Source organism: Lygodium microphyllum, chromosome 10, assembly GCF_053477565.2.
Source record: "Lygodium microphyllum isolate KBCC chromosome 10, Lygodium_microphyllum_v1.1.10, whole genome shotgun sequence".
NCBI classification, from domain to species: Eukaryota; Viridiplantae; Streptophyta; class Polypodiopsida; order Schizaeales; family Lygodiaceae; genus Lygodium; species Lygodium microphyllum.
The window spans coordinates 5821916-5844175 of NC_141144.1; positions in this window are offsets into that span (position 1 = coordinate 5821916).

Sequence of the window (22260 nt, forward strand, 5' to 3'; positions counted from 1 at the left end):
TGATATAAGTCCCTTCTGTAAATTAGCCCAACAAAGCCATATTAGGTCAACCTGATAATCTTCTCTTTAGCTCACCTTTGCCAAAACAAAGAGCCACAATAATCTAGCAATCAGACAAGAATGCTAGTGCATGTGCCACATATGGCCTATGAAGAACTATTGCCTTATGTTGCTAACCTAGCCTCCAAAGTGGAAGCTACCAAAGTAGAAGTCCATTGATGAATATGCTACCAATGTAAGACCTTTTGATATAACTTTGAAAGGCAAGGTTGTCCGATTGAAATTTATACTCAAAAAGGCCGAAGGACTTGGACTAGAAAATGATGGACCAACTTAAACATGGATTATGGTGGGTTGGGATACATTTAGATGTATTGTCTTGGAAAAGATAGGTCCCTTCCTTAAATTCATCTCTTTCCCATCTTGGCTCTTTTGAATGTGAGCCTCCAAGACTTGACCAACATTTGAGCCAGTACAAACTGCCAATACATTATAGCGGTAGTTGACCACAAGAGAGAGCGCATCCTCCCAACTCAATCCGAGCCAACAACCACCATGGATGCACATAGTAGTAATCCAATGGGATAATATAAACATCCAAGGTTGGATTAGGTCCATCGCCTCAAGATGCGCAAAGCTAATGCTCTTAGCATTGTTGGCTAGGTTCTTTAGCTTGTGGCCACCATCCATCTTATCTACTATTATCGAATCCCATGAAATTGAGTGGAATGTGAATTGCCACCTTGCTATCAAAGGAAATCCCTAAAGAGCTTGTTAATGTTTTCCTAGGCACTCTTACTAAACTACAATATTGATCCAACATAGACCATGGTGGCCATTAATATATTATTGATGATTATGAATTTGTCGACAAATCACAGTGGTGTGCCACACCATTTCTCAATGCTATTCTTCACTTTGTCACAAAATGACTAAAATACTTGCTTCATGGTTGTTCCCAAAGTTTTCAGTGGCCAATCAAGATATCTAAACACCTTAGCCTACTTAATCACCTCAAAGTGATATTGATTTAGCCAATGGTGGGGCTCCTTGAAGCTTAGAAACACCATTACAATTTTGGGTTTACTTATGACATATACTGACAACTCAATAAATTCATTGTAGAACTTAAGCAGAGCATCAACAACATATCTTTCTACAAACACAACTCTAGAATTGCCATCAACAAATACTTAAGCATCAATGGTATTACAATTAAGAAGAGGTATACTTTTAACAACATCCTAGATTTTCTCTATCAATCTTTCTCAAGCGAAAATTAGTTACCAAGGATGAAAGGAGTGGGGCAAGGAGACATCCTTTTCTAATGGACATTCTAAGATCAAATGGGAAACATATCATTAATGCTAAGTGCTCACTACAACCTTAGCATTAGTGAAAAGGGAAGCAACCATCTTCACAAATATAGGCACAAGTCCCAAAGTCTTGAAAGTGGCCAAAGTGAATGACCAACATACTCTATCTCATAAGATTTATTGATATCCATATTGATGAGGAAAAAATAAGCCCAAGAGCTCAATGTTAAATCCATAGACACGACAAGATGAAGAATGGAATCCTATATATTCCTTCCATGAATAAATCCATAACGTTGATGATGATCTACCTTGGAAAATAGAAGCTTGACCCTAAAAAAAAAGAGCTTAGGTAGTACCTTATAACAAATTTAAGCATTATTAAAGGTCTTAGATGGCTCAACGTTTTCCTCTTAACATTCTAGTGCCATCACAAGGTCAAAATGCTTTCACCCTTGGTTTCATCGGACAAGTTCCACTTTGGTTGATAGCTTCGGGAAGACCAATTACCTCATAAGAGTAGGCACCAAGCATCTTGTTTAGGGGCCCAAGTAACTTGGAACTTAAGAAAGGATAATCCTAATCCTCACTGAGTAAAACACCTTATCTTGATGAGTTCTTGCATAATGAGTGCCATGCACATCTTGGAAGCCAGCTTGTAGGATGTGTTTGTTGTTGTAGGTTTCCCTTAGAACCCTAAACTCCTGGTAGCTTGTTTTGGTGAGGCCAATTGTTTGGTGATATCATAAGAGCTAAGTTGTTTGACACATGAGTGTCATGTCTCCGAGGCATCTTCATTATTTCTCAAAAAATAGTCAATCTTCAAGTCCAATACTCTATTTATGTGCAATTAGAATTGGTTCCTTCTCTTGGCCCACTAATTGGTCTTTTCCACCTCCTTTGATTGAACTTTTATTGATTTGACACATCTCTAGATGAGTACTAGTCCCTTGGCATGTCAATTTGAGGTAAGCGATGGTAGCAAGCACTAAAGACTTCAATGCATGGATGTGAAAGATGAAGAGGTAATGGTTGGGATGGAAGCTCTTAAGAACAGAGGTAGACATTGATGGTTTTAGTGGTAATGTCTTTGAGTTGTACCTGAGAGGAAAACCTCATTCTCTCCTTGAGGTAATATTTGAATCTATAGGTGCTAGTAGTGCACACTCATGCAATGTGATTGGTAGATGGGTCTATCATTAGGAAGGTCTAAACCTCTTACATATGCACCATACTTCATGATGCAATTAGTAAGGTGGTGGTTGTGTAGTGAAATTTAAGGTGATAGGTCCTCACAGGAGAGGGCCATGGATGTTGTGTGCCCTAAATTATTGGTGTGGGAGAAGATGGGACATGGGTTTAGAGATGGAGGTGACATTGACTATGGCCATAGGAAACCTCTAAGTTGAGGAACTGTAGATGTAGTGTTAAGTGTATGCACCTATCTAATAGTGGAGCTTTTGCTCTCTTTTATTTCTTCCATCTTTTCCTCGTTCTCTCTTCCTTTTAATGCTTTTTACTTCTCAAGCTGTGGATATAATGATTGAGAAAGGAAAACCTTGCTCATCAAGTAGTATTTGACATCTAGTCACATTTGGATGGGCGATTGTGGAAGGGGAGGGGTGAGAGAAATAGACAAACAGACTCTTAGCCATGTCTCTCAAAAACTCCAAGAAATAAACTAGTAAGGATGTCCCATGGAGAATAAGTCTAGCCATGGCAAGTTGGTCAATTTGACATTTACATCAAATGTCGTGGTGGCAGCTAACTCTCATATGCTATTGCCTATTATCATAGTAGAAGAATGAATAGTGAAGATGGTTGCAAATGATCAAGAAAGTTGGATCCAAAAAATTTCTAAATGTCTTGATGAAGGTAGAGAATAATGGCACCATATCCTTGGGGTGAAATAAGTATGTTGAATCAAGATGCTTGGCAAATAGATTTGGAATTTTTGGGAAGTTAAGGCTCTTATGTTTGTTAAGATCAAATGAAGCTCCATGAATTCATGGCTAAGGGTAACACATAAGATCAACTCTCTGTTTTTCCATTGTCGTAGAAAAAGCAAACCAAGCATGATCATTTATGTTGAGGTGCATGTCCATGTTGGGTGGACTCCTTAGGCTTTCTTCATTCTAAGCGCACATTTAGTCCTTCAAACTTTATTGTCTTTGTTTTTTTTGACAAATACCTCTTTATCTATCTTGTAAAATATATCTGAACTAGAAAGTCCCTTGTATTGATTTATAGGAGTGTCAAAGCTTTTGGAAGTTCAATCATCGAAAGACTTGATGGAACACTTATTGTTTCAAGTGCTTTGTTTGATTTCTCACATAGCCTATACATCCTTTAGACTCATTGATCCATACATTTTTCTCACAAACCACATGAAAGCAAGAACAAATAGATTGATAAAGGTATAGTGAACTCCCCACCTTACCTTCTCCTTGATGCCATGAAGTGAAGGCTCGATGCGGTAGCTCCATGATCCATGTGATGGTACTTGATCTGTAACATCTACTTCATAGCTTTCGATTCAATCTGTAAGCACTTGATCAGTGAGAGAAAACACACAGAATAAGAAAGACCACCCAATCTCTCCTCCAAACTACCTCTCAACCAAGAAGGGAAAGAAGAGAAGAGGGCACATGAGGAAGCAGCTTCACCTCTCAAGTCCCTCACACACTCTCAACCAAGAAGGGAAAGAAGAGAAGATGGCACATGAGGAAGCAGCTTCACCTCTCAAGTCCCTCACACACACTCTCTCACTCTCACACTCACTCTCAAGATAGAGCACAAGTAGATAGACTAGAAGCAAGAAGAAGAAGTATGCTCTCAAGTTTTCACACCATAAGAATGAGCTTATCCATTCACTTTTTGGTTTTTATACATGGGGTTTGGAGTTTGGGCTTCCATTTAAGTTGGAAGTCATGTCTCCTATTTGACTCTTGGTTGTGATTTATTCATATACATTAGATTATACCGACTATCACAAAAGTGAATGAAAGCTAGTGCTCCTTCTCTTGCTGAGCTACGGATCCTTCTACCTTGTAAAAAATATTACAACTTGCACGGGTGTTATGTCTAGCTTTCAAAATTATATTACAACTAATTGTATGATTGTGGGCTTTGACAAAAAAGTATATGCCTTGTGCCATTTGCTTGATTTTCACTTCTCCTTTCTTTTTTTGCCTTTGATCCTCTTTCTTGATTTGCACTTTTGCTTACTTTTTCTACCTTTGATCCTCTTTGCTGGTTTGCTTTGTTATCCTATTGCCTTTTGTCCTATGGTTAACATTATCCCCTTTCTGATGAGTGCTGGTCCCATGGCACTCTTTGTTGAGGTAGCATGCTTTAGCTTGAACTGAAGACGAAGAATGTGAGGGACAATTAGGGAATCATTACAAGGAGCATGGTGGTTGTTGTTGGAGCTTGATTTGGATGTTGAAGTCATTGGAAGGTCTTTGTGGGAATTGGAGTTGTTTTGCACTTTGGATGCCAAGTAGAAAGTGGAAATATGGATTGAATGTAGCCCATGGAATTAGGATCTCTTGGTGGTGAGAGGCCATTTGAAATCAATTGGATTGGTTGAAGCTAGGCATCACAACGGATGTTGACTCAAGGTAGAAGTTGCAAGCCACTATATTAGCTTGTATCTACACAAGGGCAAACATCTCATGCCTCTCTCTCTAGGGGAGTGCTAGTTTGATTGCATGTAGATGATGTATGTATGGTTTGGAAGATTGATCAAACTTGAAGCAAAAGCCAGAGTGTTGTCCCACACTCGAGGACCCAATCCATGTATAAGTTATGGTGCAATGATTATGTGAGTGCATATGCTTATGTAGACTATTACATAGTTAGAAGACATCATGAAGGCTTTAGTCTATTGATTCTCAATGAAATAAGGCACCTATTGTTGATGGGTAGGTGATAGAAAGCATTATATTTGTTGTTGAGGGATGGAGGAATCTATAGGGTATCATGAGAAAAATCTCTAAGTATCATGTAGCCAATGGGGCTCACATTCATGGACATGATGATAGAGGTTCCTTTTAATGAATAGATATTACGATGCTTAGTAGGAGTGCATCATTGGGTGATGCCTAGATAACTTGTTGGTTGTTGTACTTCCCATATTGTTGTTATAGGTGTGAGAGATTGGAAGAGATTGAAAGAACTTGTGCAAATGAATCATGGAGACATGTTGAGCCAAGGTTCCCTAGGTGTATCATGCCCTTGTTGAGTGTATGTTGGGTACCAGAAAGTGGGGCTAGGGATAGAGTCGGTCAACCAAGGCCACTAAGCATACCTAACTTGAGCCCCCCTAGGTGCAGTGCCCATGTTTGTGCATGTATATTTTTCTCATTTTTTTTCATTTTCTTTTTTTTTCTATGAAATACAATATGTTGCAGAAGGACTTTTTAGCCTTGGTGAGAAGGATACAATAAGATTAAGAGACTTAAGGAGGCTCTTAAAGTGGGAGAAGTGAGGATGGAGTAGTTCATGGAAATCAAGGTGAGATATTATTGAATTATGGCTTGATTGATGAAGGAGCTTTCGCCATTGATAGGAGCTTATCTTCTCGTGGGCTATTGTGCCTTGTTCTTGGAAAGAGAAAATAACTAAGAGAATGCCAATGGAGATAGACTTGTATATGGAGCATGATTTTGTAGATGTGATCTTTAAAGTCTTTCTGAGTGATATGTTTGAGTTATGCCTTTATTTCTGTGTAGTGCTTTCAGTATTTCTTCCAAGTGACAATAATTCTTGGTGGCTTCAAATATTTGATTAGCTAGATTATCGTGTAGTTACTTGATAAAAATATGAGAGTACATGTAATTGAGTGCTTCAAAATCCATTGATAGGGATGTATTAGAAAAAGTACTACTTACTTGAGTCTCCTTGTAATGACCTCGATTGTGTTTATAGTTGCTTGACAGTCATTGTTTATAGGGTGTGCGATTTAAAAATAAATAAATAAATAAATAAAACCTTGTTTGATTTGTACACAATCATTGTAAGTATATTTAATTTATGTACATGTTCATAGCTAACGAATCCATGTCAGTCCATGATGTGACAAGCCAATCATAGAACTTCAGATTATACTCTAGTGTAGTGCAAGCATCAAGGAGTTGCGAAAACTTTACTAGGAAGGACAAGTATTGTGTAACATCAGGTAGTATTGTTCCTTGTCCTAATCTACTAACAACATGTATTTCCTCTTTCGTTAGAATTTTGTCAAGCAAGGAATGGTCTAGGATGGGTCCTACCAAGGGCATAACATAGACAATAGCCAAGACGTGAAAGGACATAGGGGCTACATAGGTTGGATCTCATCATTCCTCTACGACAAGTCATTACATCAAAGCTCGATTATTGAACCACCATTTTTGGAATTGGCTTCATCCCTCAACTTGTTCTTTGAACTCCTCGGCCTTTTGAGCATCAAGTTGACAAAGCACTTCATTAGTGTGACTGTTAAGCGGTGCTCTTTGGCTTTCTCATCTAAGATGTGCTGTAGAAGATTATCTAGTAGCTCATCATAATGATGGTGTTCTAGGAGTAAAAATGGATGTGTCTATGGCTTAGTTACATGTTAGGGTGGTTGGTTTCTTGCTCAACTTTATGGAATTCTTTTTCGTGGCTTGTGCAATTGCTTACTATTGTTGCTCTTTCTTTTTCTTTCTTTTCTTTCTCTTGGATAATGAAGGTTCATTGGATTGCTCATTAGGAATCTCATTCCCTTTTGTCTCCTCCTTGTGAGGCTTCCCTAGGTCAAATACGAGCAATATTGCTAGGTTGCATTGATTCAATTGTTTCTTGTTTTGCAAAGTCAACCCTCTCAATTGTCTCCTCTTCATTAGACATATTAATCATGGATGCTAACATTTGTTCTTGCTTCATTTCCAAATACGGGGATTTATCCCCTTCCTTAGACATATTAATTATGGGTGCTAACAATTGTTCTTGCTTAGTTTCCAACTTTGGGGCTTTATCCCCTTCATTAGACATATTAATTGTGGGTGCCGACAATTGTTCTTACTTACTCTCCCCTTCATTAAACATATTAATTATGGGTGCTAACAATTGCACTTGCTTAGTTTCCAACTTTGGGACTTTATAATATTTAATTATGGAAGGCTTGTCCTAAGGGATTATAGTCAATGTTGCCTCCTTCTATTGTTCCCTTTCATGCTTGCTTTATATTTAGGTTTGTTTTTCTTCCATTGAGGAGGCATTCATGCATGGTGTAATGGAAGTGGTATTGCAAGTGGTTTGGGCAACCAAGGTTTTTTTTGACAAAATTTGAGTCTTTTCAATAGTCTTCTATTATTCTTGTAGGTCCATTTTGTATCCTTGGTATCACTCTTTAAATTTTTCGTTTGAAGAATGATTGTGCTAACAGGTTCTCTCTCTTCATTTGAGCAGTCCTCAAGTGTTTCCTTACTTCTATCACTAGTTGATATCTCTTTTAGGTTAGAGAGTTGCTTCTTTTCTTTCCCTTGAGGGTAAACAAGATCACCCTTGTTGAAAGTTGTAACTATCCTCACATTCGGGAGGGTTAGATGTATCTATTGCACTACATAATGAACCTCACATTTTGTTGCTCGCTTGAAAGCTCTAGTAAAAAGTATTTTCTTTCCCACGTCCTCACAATTTGGGAGTACATGGAATAAGGTGTGGGTAGGCTTTTGATTTTGATAGTTGTGAGGATCTTGCGTTTTTCCAAGAGAAAATATGGTTCTCCTCCATAGGGATTGAGGATTGCATTGGTTGATATAAGCTCTAGTTGACCTATTTAAGTCCATGCTTCGTAGGTCAAAATATGAAAGTCCACTCCTTTGCCAATGAGAGCATAAGCAACATGCACTCTTTTCACAATAATTTTGAACTAAGATAAGCAAGAGCTATTATTCATTGTCTTTCACACCCAACTCTATAACCCCAACCTTTCGAATGCAGATCTGTAGACTCTTAGCTATACTATTAGATGTGGATTGCATATTGGAATTATGGCTTGCTCGTGCAAAGCTACTGTTATTGCATTCAAGGTTAGAGTTGTTGAGTTGATTTATTATTGTGTTGGTGTTGCATTTTGTTCAAACTAAGTGCAATCTGAATTACAATGTGCAAATGATCCTGGGTGGCCTAGTTGCCCTTGATAGCTAGTGTGGCCCCTTTGAGCTCTATGATCTCTATTTTTAGCCGTTATGTGTGGGCTTTCTAGTGATAGAATGTTCCATTTCTTTTGTCTTCTATCTAAGTTGTTAGACCTATCTCTAGGTTTGTTTTCTTTCCAATTTGTTCATTAGAAGCTCCCTTATTTGGCTCATTCCCATTGGTGTTCTAATGGTACCTTTGTCTCTCTTGTAACTATATCTTGGCGTGGTTCGTTATTCTCTTGTTGTCATTTTGCAATGGTGTCTCCAATTCTTCCATGCTTGCTGCTTTGTTTAATGTAGTGACAAGTTGTTCTCTTTTGTGCTCTTCATTACGTGGGACATGTGATGTTCTAGACCTTCCCTTAGGATCTTGTGATATAAGAGCATGCAAAAACAAGATTTTGGCCTTCTTATCTAATGTGTCCATAGGTAATTTCAAGTCTCCTAGGTGCAACCTCTTACTCAATCAAGCTTTCTGCTTCTCAATCAACATCGTTGGATGCACAATCAACTTCCTAAAACCATGAATTGTAGCTCCTTTCTTCAATTCTAGACACAATGTTTCCTTTATTTAAGAATGGACTTGTTGGCACTTTCAATTGTAACCTTGGGGATTCTAAACAGAATGCAATTTTCCTCACGACTAGTGCATATGGTGGTGGCTCTAATGCTACTTAATGCACTTCTAGTTGTAATCTACACGACAGTGGACCCCAAAACATGACAATGCACTCCTAGTTGTAACCTACATGACAATGGACCCCAAAACATGTAGTGTCCAAGTGTGGGAGTAACCTAGGGTTTCATGTCCTTTCTAAGAAACTCCTAAGCTACTATGTGCATCAGTTTCATGCAATTGTGAGCCATGTGAATGAACTATTGTCACTAGTTACTTGTAGTTGGCTCTTTGGTTTTGAGTGTGGTGCTTCTAGCAAGATTCTAGATTAGCGTGTGGATCTGCTACTAGGATTCTCATGCTAGATGGCCTTGTGATGCAAGTTTTACTTTCTTCCCTCAACAAAACTCCAATGAGATAGGTTGAGGGTTTTGCTACTATTTCGTGAAGCCTATGTGAGAATGGAGTGCTAGAGAGGTGGTTTCTGTTGGGATGTGACCAATTAACAAAGGTTAGGGATTTTTTATTCCTTAAGGTCAAGAGTCTCAAAGTCCTAGAGATAGTGTGCTGATGTGAAGCTTAGTAGGAGCCTACTTTTGTTGTGTTAGAGGTTTCATCAGCAAGCAAGCAAGCTTAAGGTCCTCTAGTTCAATTTGCTAGCATATGCGAATATTGTCCCAATGCTTTCTCTCTTGATAGCACTTGATCATCCCAATGCTTGCTAACTTAGGTCCTCCACATTGATAGTTCATGGGGTTCCTTTATTGCAAGCAAGCCTTGTTTTGTAATTTTAACTACAAGGTCCTATTTCTCTGCTAGTGGTTTAAATTGCTAGGTTCTATCTTTCTTATGGTTATCCTATGACACATCACATTCCTGCTAGAGTTTCTCTTGAAAATTTTGACATGGTATCATCATAGTCCATCTCAAGTTATTCATGTTCTCTATAAGTCTAATTTAAAATGTGTTAAGTGCTTGTGAGTTTCACCCTCTGACTTGAGCTTATCTGTATCTTCTCCTAAAAGAAATAATGGTGATATAGAGCTCCAACTTAGTATTAAAAAATGCACCTAGCCTCTCATTGCCAATTATGCAAATGTGAGATCACTAGCTTCCTCCTTATCCCTAGCCCTAATGCTTGAGTGCAGCTTGTGTGAAGCTCTAGGATAGCTTGTGAACATTCAATCTTAGCCCACTTGGAACTTTTCAATGGGATGGTTATGTTATGGCTTGCTTTTGAATTTCAAGATAACCTTAAGTCCCCACTTGAACCCCCACACTACTTAGTGGGGTGGACTAGTTTGATAGATTTACGTTTTTGTTGACATTGGAGAGTTGTTCGCAACCCAAGAGTGGAGTGTTCAATCCCTCAATTGATATGTGCAGGAAAAATTCAAGTAGTTGAACCCCCACATTGCTTAGTGGGGTGGGCTAGTTTGATAGATTTAGGTTTTAGTTGACATTGGAGAGTTGTTTGCAACCCAAAGAGTGGAGTATTCAATCCCTCAATTGATATGTGCAGGAAAAATTCAAGTAGTTGGATGTGCTCAAGGGAAATACCTTGAATTGGTGACTTTGTTGTACAAGTTCAATTGAAGGTATGTTAAAATTAGGTTGTCTTTCCTCAAGTACATTAGTGGTTCCAACACATTGTTGTTCATCGTTGCTTCTATTTTGACCCTTGCCCTACACACTGGGGCGCATAGAATTCTGCCTTTGAGTTTCTATGGAGTGACCTTAATGGTTTCCTAGGGTCATTCACCCCTCATGAAAAGCTAAAAGTAAATGCACATTGTGCCTATTGTGCATGTAGTGGAATACGTGTATTATGGTTATCCCAACAAATTTATTGAACTGTGAGCCACATTAGGCTTTCTTATGAGATAATGTGAGGTGTGTAATGGTGTCATTTGAGAGGATGCATTTTTGGTCCCAAGGAACTAGATGTAATTTAGCCATGTTCAATTGAGTAGTGATCAAAACTAGCCATTGTATGGCTAGGTTAGGCTATTAGTCTAGGACCAAGTATACAATTGATCTTCTATTCTTAGTGAGCGGGGTTTCTTTGCCTCCTGCCGGTGGGGTTAAAAAATTCTTGCCATGATGTTGACACCTTATGATTCCCCTAATGGTTGCTTTGGTCCTTCTGAGCTTACCAAGGATCTAATCAGGTTAGGAAACTCGGTCAAGGTATGGATAAGAGGCTATTTTTGGTGTTATCTTAAAGTGGTGTGATCATATTGGCTCTTACGTGGTGGTTTAGGATGCTATTTTTGCAATCATCACCCTATCACATAGTCAAATGTCCATAAGCAATCCAATGGTCCTATTCGTGTTCTAGGAGGATGTAAGCAAATGTTGGAATTGTTCTATGGCAAACATTCAAGTTGTGTAAGTCTTAAGTTTGTAAGGTGGCGTGGCCATGAGTGTGATGGTTTACTGCAAACCCCAAGGTGAAAATGGTGCCACTATGGTCCAAGTGGGTTTGAAGAATGCTCTAGGTGGTGATTATGTGGAGTCCTTGATGGGTCCAAGCATGGGTGTGTGCTACCCCTCATGCTTATGAATATGGATGGCTAGCGAAGGTGTAACGTGGGGCCTTGGTGGCCAGGAGAATAGATTTAGCCGCGTAGGCTGAAGATATGATGGTTGAGTTGAAGCTGGGAGGTTAAGAGGCAAGCCAATGAGTGACTAGCCCACATGCCCATTGCTTGAGGACCAAAGTGATGAGGGTGGTGGGGTCTATTCGGTAGCCTGCGAGAGGCCGAATAAGGGTAAATTGGAAGGGGCCTTATTGCCCACCTTGTAGGGGAAAACTTGGCCACCCAATGAGTCGCTCCCTTATTTAGCATGGCATGGTCATGGCCGAATCAAATGCATGTGGCTTCTTTCCATCAAATACATGATAGCACTCGGTATACCAAATGATAGCCCTTGATGAGGGTCATCATACAAGTCGCGGCGGCCTCATGATCAACCAAAAAGTTTCATTTGACCCGCCTTGTCGTCTGATTTTCCATGTCATGGCTCATCGTCTAATGGCTCGCTTGGTGGGCGTATTAAGCAATGATATTATAGTATATTAAGCCTTGTAGGGCCTTGTCGACTATGCAGCGCTTGTGATGATGTGAAGGATGGCCGGCCGATAACTTATAAGGTGAGCTCAGGCTTTAAAGGCTAATAAAACAAAAGCAGCCGAAATTTAGAGGGCATTGCCATGGATAACAGCCGACTGACTGAGTGGACTGTGGCAGTGGGGAGGAGTGAATGCGCGTGTCCTTGAAATGGCAAGTCATGGACTGAATGACCTTTTGAAAGATGGCGATGGGTTATTGGCATTTGGCCTGGAGGGCCGAGGCATGTTTCTCCCCCCCTAAAAGCTCCTCTTGTAGTAGTAGACCGCCACTCGCGAAGTCGATGATGGGCTTTTAGCCTTTCCACCAATTCGCTATTGCTCACGGCCTCCTTGTCGAGGTGTAGACCCTTTAATAGGCCGAATGAGGAGGTCTTGGAATTAGACTCTAAGGAGGTCCGGGAGATGCAAGTAGAGAGTGTAGAACGAGAGGAAGACATCCATGAATTAAACCAATCTAACCACTCAATCAAGGAGGAGCCACACACATCCAAGAGGTTAGAGCACAAGTATTTTGAATAGGATGAAGAATGACCAACCCATGCCCCAATAGCTCTCAAAGAGAATTCATTATACAAGGCTTACTTTTCCCTCAATTCACAGCACCTACAATGAGTTGTAACGTACCTCAAACACCCAACTTTTCCAAGCGCCTTGCTTAGACTCACAAGCAGGCCAAAATTTTAGATTTTTTGTTGTTTTTATTTTTAAGGTTTATTCTTAAGTCATAGTGACCCACTAATCTACTTCAAATCCGACTTCTAGAACCAAAAATCTTTGAATCTTTCCTACTTTATTCATCAAATCTCTGCTTCTAATCCGTTTCGAAGCACATGCTCCTATTCCATTTCAGAGTAGTGCTTCTATTTTGATGCATGATCAACAGAATGTTTTCCTTCACACATGATTCCGTTGGGTCTCAATAACAAAACCAAAATGTTGGCAGAGCTTTCACAAGCTCAACTACCAAACTTGACAAAACGCTTGTTGTTTGAAGCGCAAACAAATAAATCCATCCATTCTTCTCCCAAACCACATGAAAGCAAGAACAAACAAATCGACAAGGGTATAGTGAACTCACCACCTTACCTTCTCCTTCATACCACAAAGTAAAGGCTCGATGGTAGCTCCATGATTTGTGCGATGGTACTCGATCTGCAACCTCTACTCCATAGCTTATGATCCAATCTGCAAGCACTTGATCTGTGAGAGAAAACACAAAGACGAAGAAAGGACACCTAATCTCTCCCCCAAACTGCCTCTCACCCAAGAAGGGGAAGAAGAGAAGAGGGCACGTGAAGAAGGAGCTTCACCTCTCAAGTCCCTCACTCTCTCCCTCGTGCTCACAATCTCACTCTTTCTCACTCTCAAGGTAGAGCACAAGTAGATAGAGACTAGAAGCAAGAAGAAGAAACATGCTCAAGTTTGCACGCCACAAGAATGAGCTTATCTATTCTCTTTTCAATTTTTATACATGGGGTTTGGAGTCTAGGTTTCCACTTAAGTTGGGTGCCCATCTCTCCTATTTGGCTCTTGAATGGCATTTTCCACTTTATACATGCGTATTAAATTATAACGATCGTCATGAAAATGAATGAAAGCTAATGCATATACCCTTGCTGAGATATGGGTCTTTCTACAATTTGTAGAGGTGCTATGCTTGGGTTTCAAAATAATATTACAATGAATTGTACAATTGCGAGCTTTGGCAAAAAATTATATGCATTGTGTCATTCACTTGATTTGCACTTCTCTTTACTTTTTTCGCCTTTGTGTGCATTTGCCAATTTGCTTTTGTAAGAAGCTAGAAAGAATAAGGATTTAGTGTACAAATAATATGGATGTTATGCCATGTCACATTGACATTGGTTTAAAAGGAGAGGACATGTAAATTTTAACATCTTTTTGACACATTAATACAATTACTGTCCTTCTCTTCCATCTTACTCATAGCTTCTATGGCTTCTCTTTTTCTTTTCTATTTTTCTCTCTCCAATTCTAGTCTTTCTCTCCTCATCACTCACTTTCTCTCTCTTCTGCAATCTTCTCTCTCCTCTTCTTCTCTCTCTAGTCCACTCTTTGACAAAATGTATCAGAGCATTGGTCTTTGATCCTTTTTTTCCTTCTATTTTCAATCCTATTTTCCCCATTCAAAATCAATTTTAGACAAGTTTTGGACAAGACAGTGACTAGTGGAGGATTGTAGACCATCTACAGTTAGTAAGAGACTACATCTGAAGATCTCCAAGGTCAGATATGGCGGAGGATGGCTAAAGTAGCATATTGTCATCTAATTTTATGCAAAACTAGAGATAACTAGGGTAAAGGAGAGTTAATCGGGCTTAGTTTGGGGTTAAACTATGATTACTTTTCAAAAGAGGTCTTCCTTTCCTCTTTCTCCAAGCTTTGGCCAAGCTTGCATGGAGTTCTTCAACAGAGATCTTCTCTTTGTTCACTGATCCTTGCTTTCCTTCAACAATGGCATGCATAATGGCCTTCTTGGCATCAAATGCTACATGTTGAACACCATTTTCATGACTAAAGGAACAACCACATGTGCAAGACATCAACCCGAAAATTGCGCTGATTTTTTTCAGCCTATTCTTCACCAATCTTCAGCTAATCTCTAGCACTGATGCTTCTCAATGATCTTTGGCATTGTTTACTTCAACTCTTTGATGTGTAGACTCCAAAATGGGGCTATATTCTTCATCCTTTCTCACTCTTGAAACCCTACATGAACAGTCCATAGGCAGCCATGAAAGCTTTAGCCCAAGCTTTCAATCTTCAACAATTTCTTAAGGATTCTTCATCAATTCAGACCATGGCACCATTTCAGTGAGGATTCTTGAACAAATTGCAAGGATTTCAGCTTGTGGAGGACATTGGAGCTCATATTGAAGGTTTATTTTGGGGCTTTCCTTTAAGAGGCTTGAATCTTTGGTATTCAAGTGTTCAAGCAAGCTCAGGGCATTGATTCTTCGTGGGTTTGATCATATTGGAGCTCTTATGGACTAATTTAATGGATATTTCAAGCTTCATGGTGGATTTTGAAGAATTCTTCCATCAATGGGATTGGACCTGACATCTGTCATCCTCTTCAAGCTTAATCAAGGTATTTCTCTTGCTTAATCTCTGAAATCTCTCAATAATCCACTTGCTAAAGCTTTTTCCACTTGTTGATGAGAGATTATTGATCAATTAATTGTTTGAATTGATCAATAGATCATAGATTAGTATTATTTTCATTAATCTTAGCCTATTCCATTGAATTTCAGTATTGATTCAATCATAATCTCATCATAGGTATCATTTGCTAAGTTTGATGCATAACCTTGACTTGTTTGGTTGAATTCTTTTGTCCAAGTTGAAATATTGTAAAAAGGGTAAGTACTAAAGCAATCAATGAGTCATTGAATTGCATTGGTAAGACCCTTTCCTTATCCAAAATTTTCAGATTTCATTCAATTGCATCTCATGAAAGGGACTAAGAATGAATATTTCAGCAATGCATTTCATGCTGGTTGATTATAATAGAATAACATTGCCATATTGATATACCCACCGAGGAAAAAGGTGGATGCCGGGGGAGATAGTGGGACAAAAGAGAGGTGACCCTCCCTCACTATCAAAGATCCCGAAGGGGTGCAACCAACCAATCCAGGGGGAAGTTTGCCCACCTCCCAGTGATTCGGAGCCCATGTAGGGAGCTTGTCATGCCGTTTTATCCCTCACACAAGTACAACGAATGGAGAATTGAAGATTGAAGAGTTTCCAAAGGCTCAAGTATCTTCATGATCAAAACAGGGTAAAACATGAATTTTACAGGACATTGCAGGGCATTTACAAGTCCATACAGGTACAAACTTCATTACTGAAGTACAGGTGTAGGTACTACAGGGTACCCACAGGTCCTACTCAGCCTTCTGTAGGGTTTGGTATTATGGTTAAAATAGGGTGTAGGCATGGACTACACTATTATGGTAGGGCATACGGGTAAAAATAAGGTCCAAGATGATTATGCTCAGAAAATCGGAGATTCCATGTTGGAGAATATACCCCAAGAGAGCCCTGAAGAGCCTCAATAACAAGGAGAAATTAGTGTACTCAATGATACCTTGTGTGTACATGAACGAAGGCATAGAGAACGCCATGAGGCCCTATTATTAAGAATGGAGCAAATGGTTTTATCTCTTGATCAAACGAAGTCTTCCATTGAGAAGTTAGTGGATTCAATGACTTAAACAAAGGCCTTTTATTGACAAGTTGGTGGAATCCAATGCTCAAATTATGGCTCAATTCTCCCAATGGATGCAAATGCAAATGGGATCTAAAGAAGCAAAGGAGAAAGCTTATTTAAACAATGAGCCTTCAATCCCACTTCAACCATTTAACCAAAATGGTCATGGTCATGGAATTATTAGACGAAGAGGCATCCCAAATAGCCAATATGAAGTAGGTGAGACTTCACAAAGGCATGACAACTATTTGGGCAGTTTGAATGGAGCCAACTCTCAAACTTTCGGGCTGAATACTTAACTTCCTAGGGGTCCTCTACTACCAATGGGAAGATTGCATAGTGATTCTCAGTCACCTATTGGGAGATTTCCATCTCAATTTGGGGGTTCAATGCATAGCACTCATGATCAATCTACTTTGGGATAACAACCATTCCATGAAAGAGAGCTGAAATACACGATCATTTTAGCCAAGTTTAATGGTCAGTCATCTTCACCATCTGATTTAGAGGAGCGGACCTCTAAGATGGAATCTTACTTTGACATATTCTCCAAAACGGATGACATGAAGATTCATTTTGCTTCTTTACATTTGGAGGGATTTTCCCATACTTGGTGGAGGTATATAAAAAGGGAAAATATACTTGTCGAGAATTGGGAAGCTTTCGAGGCACTTATGGCTGAAGTATTTGTCTCCCCACTTGAAAAAGAGAAATTGGCACGGAGTTGGTATGGTTTGGAGCAAAGAGGTCTAAGTGTAAGAGAGTACACTAACCAATTTCTCAATCTAACCATGTATGTAGAAAGCAATAGTGATGAGGCTAAGCTCCACAAGTACATGTATGGTTTAGAGCCATCTTTATCAGTTGATGTCATTGCACAAAACCCTACTTCTCTCTTTAAGGCTATTGAGCTTACAGAGTGCTATGGAAGGAAATATAGAAGAGAATCTTCATTTCAACCTGGTTTTGGACAACCAAGGACTATTTTAAAATAGGGGCAAGTTGGTAACAATTATGGCAGCAATCATGTGCCTCACAATATGTTCAAAACAATAACATGTTCACCGTGTTTGCATGAAGCACAATTGCGTAAGAGACACAAAAAAAAAGATTTATGTACGGCTCTGTTGTGCGAAGGATGTGTGCACAACACCAAAATAAAAACAAAGAATACAAGTTGTGTATCACGTAAGTGAAAATATTCTTTTGTGGACTAGATTTCAAATTCTAAAAAAGGAAGCATAACACACATTTTATTACAAAAAATGTGGAAATATTGGAATGAAGGAATATTTAACCATGCATTCTCAAAGATTAATATGGGCATTCCACTCTTCAAACATTTCCTAGCGTAGGGTTTGGCCCTCAACACGTTCAGGCCTTGTGATGTTTTGGACAACATTTTTGTTATTAGGGTGTGCATCAAAGTTATCCTCCCTAAATTCATCACTTGTGTTCTCTAAAAGAAAATTGTGGAGAACACAATAGGCAACAATGTACATGGGAACACAACCTAAACTAATATATCTAAGAATGCAACAATGATTCTTCTACATTCCAAATGTATTTCCAATGCGTACACGACCTTTGGACATGTGTCAATTGAATTGCTTCTAGTCATCGCTTGTTGGAAGCTGAGACTTCTTGAAGGTAGTGATGAGGTGCCTAAAAGCCCTGAATCCATTGTTGGTAAGTAAGTAAGGCATGACATAGACACCTTAGAAATGAACGACAAGCTCTTGAAGCACCTAGAGCTCTAAAATGCTTGCATGTGGAAGAAGCTTTCCAATGGCCTACATCATTTGCACCTCTGGGCACTAGCACACAAAAATCCCATACATGTCTATATGCATAACATATTGCATGTTAACAAAAGGACCAAGTGAAAGTGGTGCTTGCACCAATATTGGGCAGGTATGTCTTCAATGTTAGGCTTCCTAGCAAGTTTAATATGGCTATTGTCGATTACCCCATATGCAGTAGGGAAAAGAGTCAATGTTTGAAAAATCGTAAAAATATTTCTAAGATGGTCTCCTAAAAGAATCAAGATGGAGTTGGATCTCAAATTTTTTGTAAGGATTTCAATAGTTATATGACAATACTTTCATACAATGGATTCATTGATCCCAAATGTGACTGTGATATGGTATGTCAAATCATTATGAGCTAGTCGGAGAAGGGTGCAACTTAATGTTCTTTTTTGCTCGACTATCGTGGATGCACCTTGTCACCATCACCTTCATTTGGCTAGCATGGAAGCACCGATTGAAGAAGATGTTGGAATGAGCCATATGGCATTCGGAATCACCTACAAAATAGCAACCCATGCATCAATTTCTCAAAGCCATACATTTTGTTGCAACATGAAATATAAAGTGTGTTGCTTAGGAAAAATTCACCGCTCTCAAAAATATATCCATGCACAGGATGTTGGTGTTGTGACACATTGAAGAAGGATGAAGAAGAAGAGGAAAGTGTCCAAAATAATGCCATGGAAGAAGCACTTTCTACTTCGAGTAGTTGCAAGATCATCATTAGGTGTCACCATGCTCTTTGTGACCCATGAGCTAGCAAGCAATGGCACAAAAAGAGGGGGAGAGAGAGATAGAGATGGAGATAGATATATTGTTGATGAGTGTATGGAGAGGTATTGTTGAAACCCTCGTTTCTATAAAGATAAAAATGTTTTGTATAGTCAATTTGATGCATATAGACGATAGCAAGTCAGTAAATATAACCACAAATGCATTTTAGAAGGCCCTTCATTTTATTGATTTAGTATAGATTACAACTTCAAATGGATGTACTAGAAAGGTGGACTTTGTAATTCACAGATTCTAGTTAAGTCTCAAGACCATTAGGAGAAATCAGTGTGCTTAGGACTTCGAGGAAACATCAACATGCTAGAAATATGAGATGAACTACATGTAAAGGTTGTTTTGAAATTGTATAATTCATTTGTGGAGATGTGTGTGTGTGTGTGTGTGTGTGTGTGTGTGTGTGTGAGAGAGAGAGAGAGAGAGAGAGAGAGAGAGAGAGAGAGAGAGAGGTAATGATCATAGGTTATGATGCTAAGGGGTAGAAGAAGAGAGAGAAAAAGATAGAGAGAGATAGAGAGTGACAGTTTGTATGAATGGACGAGAGGAAGAGAGACAGAGAAATATTGATGAGATTCCATGGTTGCGCTTGTGGCCTTTTGTAGTACCATTTGAAAGTCTTTGCTCCAATGGTTGGTGGATCTTCCCATCTCACCAAGCCTAGAATAAAGTTACCAAAAAGCACCAATTAAAACCATTTCCCTTTATGGTTAACAAACGCTACACATGTGCAAAAAAATGGTATAGTAAGCTACAATTTTTTTGCACTAGCCTACTAAGTTAGTGATCTTAGTACCTCATCTACAGAACCTATTAGAAGAACTTCAAAAGAACATTGCTAGTCTATCAATACATTTGTCTTCCAAATACAAAAATAAATAACATCTATGTTGAATGCCCCCCCCCCCAAAAAAAAAAACTAACCCTAAGTTGCACTACATGCCTCTAGGTGTTATCTTAACCCATACTTTGCCCTACCAGCCACCACTACTCTACAGTTTGATTGTTAGCTCTATAGAAGTGGATCTAATAGGAATGAATTTTTTAGTTTTTAATTTAAGCGTTTGCTACCATAAAGTTGGTGCCACCTCTAGATTTGGTGTGTCTAGTTGCTTTCATTTTGCCCTTGCTCACCCTAGGGTGAATAGGCTCTAAGCTAGTACATACTAGGTGGAATTGAACACAAAGCAAGAAGAGAGGTACATATGCCAACCCAATGAAAATAAAAATAAGTGACCTTACCAACCAACTAACCATGGTTGGATGTACAAACCTTGATGCCAAACCTTTTTATTCCATTAAAATTTTAGTTTGTAAAGATTGTGGGGATGGCTCTCTACTTTTGTGGATGGTTAACAAGTTCATCTCTATAAAGGGCCTTATGATAGCCCTAAAATTTGTGCAAGAAAAAGGCATAATATGTGGTGTTCATCAACAAAAATCCGAGAATTTTGGCTTTGTAATTCCTCTAAATGTGTTATATCATTGTTAAATTCATCGCAGTTTGCCATGGTATTTTAGCGGGTTTACATTGTAAAGCCATAAGCATTTAAAAATTGGTGTGTGTTTCTTTCAAAAGTATAAAGGTTACAGAAGGTCTCAATTTTCATATTTTATAAGACTCCTTTTGAAGTTCTATGAATACTCAAGTAAAATAAAGCCTTCAAGAAATGAAAAGGTGGGATTGGGAGGAGTTGTGTGATTTTGGGGGAAAAGTGGTTGAGAGAGGTGATTGCAACCTCCTTTTGTCTCTTCTTTATCTTCCTACTTGCACATATCTTTTCTTCTCTTTTGCATTGGCACAATTCTTGATCTCTTTCCTCTATTGTGCTCTCTTGTTTCTTTGAACTATGGAAGAGGGAGAGAGTGAGGATGAGGAAGATGCTCGTGTGCCTCAATCTTGTTTAGTGAAAGGTTGGTTTTTCTTGGTGGAGAGAGCATTTCTTACAGGTTTGGAGGCCATGCAAGTGTACTTGTAACCTCTCTTGCTTGAGAAATGGTGGATTTACTGCACTTGAAGGGTTGTTATTATTGGTGCATTTACTGGGAGAAGAGCTGGTCTTGAGGCTTGCAAGAAAGACTATTGGAAGGTTGCTGCAATTTCTACAAAGGTAGATGGTACAAAGGAAGAAAAACATGGCATTTATTATTCTAAATATGAAGCCAATGTGAAGGTGTCTTGAGATTTCAAGTCTATCGTAGTGAGCATAACAAGTCAATTCCATTGAGCTTTATGATTAGATTAGCATTGGTGAAGCATATTGATAGTTCTTGGGCAAGTTTGGTAGCATGATTCTAAGGAGGCCATAGGCAAGTTTGGGGGCATGTTGATTCAAGGACCAATGTTAGTAATCTTTTGCATTAGTATATTATGAGATGGAGATGGATAGCGTTGAAAAAGGGGCCATGTGCAATTGAATCAAATAAAAAAAATTAACCAGTCCCCCTCATCTCGACTAGAGTTGCTCTTCACAGAGAAGATGATAAAGAATAAGATTAAGCATGCTTGACCGGTGCAAAAGATAAGCATCCAACAAGCTGCCATGCGCACTCTCCTTCACCATTTGTACCTACCATATTTGCCTCCACTGAGGCTCCATCTCCCACCCAAACATCACTTTTCATGAACTCCTCTTACTTTTCACCATATGCCTTGCAACAATCTCATGCTTATCCACATGACCATATTCGACGAAAATTGGTGTTCTCTATTTTAAAAAATTGATGATCAAAGTGTAATCACTTTAACCTTTCAAAAAAACCCAATCCTTCTATAGTATGTTCACATGCTAATCTCCATCGTTCCTCTTCATGTGCTTCAAGAGCCTTACTTCCTCACATAAGAATCATAGTAGTATTGGGATAGTTTGTTTTTCTCAAATAAAACCGCTCTCCTTCCCTTTTGTACCAAACACACACTAACACATCAACAATTGGTTGGAGCTCTTCAAAGAAACATTATAAATGAAGATTCTTTTGTGGGAAAATTAATCCATGGTCTTCTCCATGGATCAACAGACCATGAGCTTCAAGATGGTGCTTCTTATTACTTCATTTGCTCAAGATTGTGGGCATACTTGTGTTCCTTTGGAGGGTGTTTTGCCTTGCTCAAATCAAATTGAATGTGAAAGATTCTTAGAAGTGTTCATGTTGAAGAAGTTGAAGTTGAAAAGTGAAATAGAAGTGTGA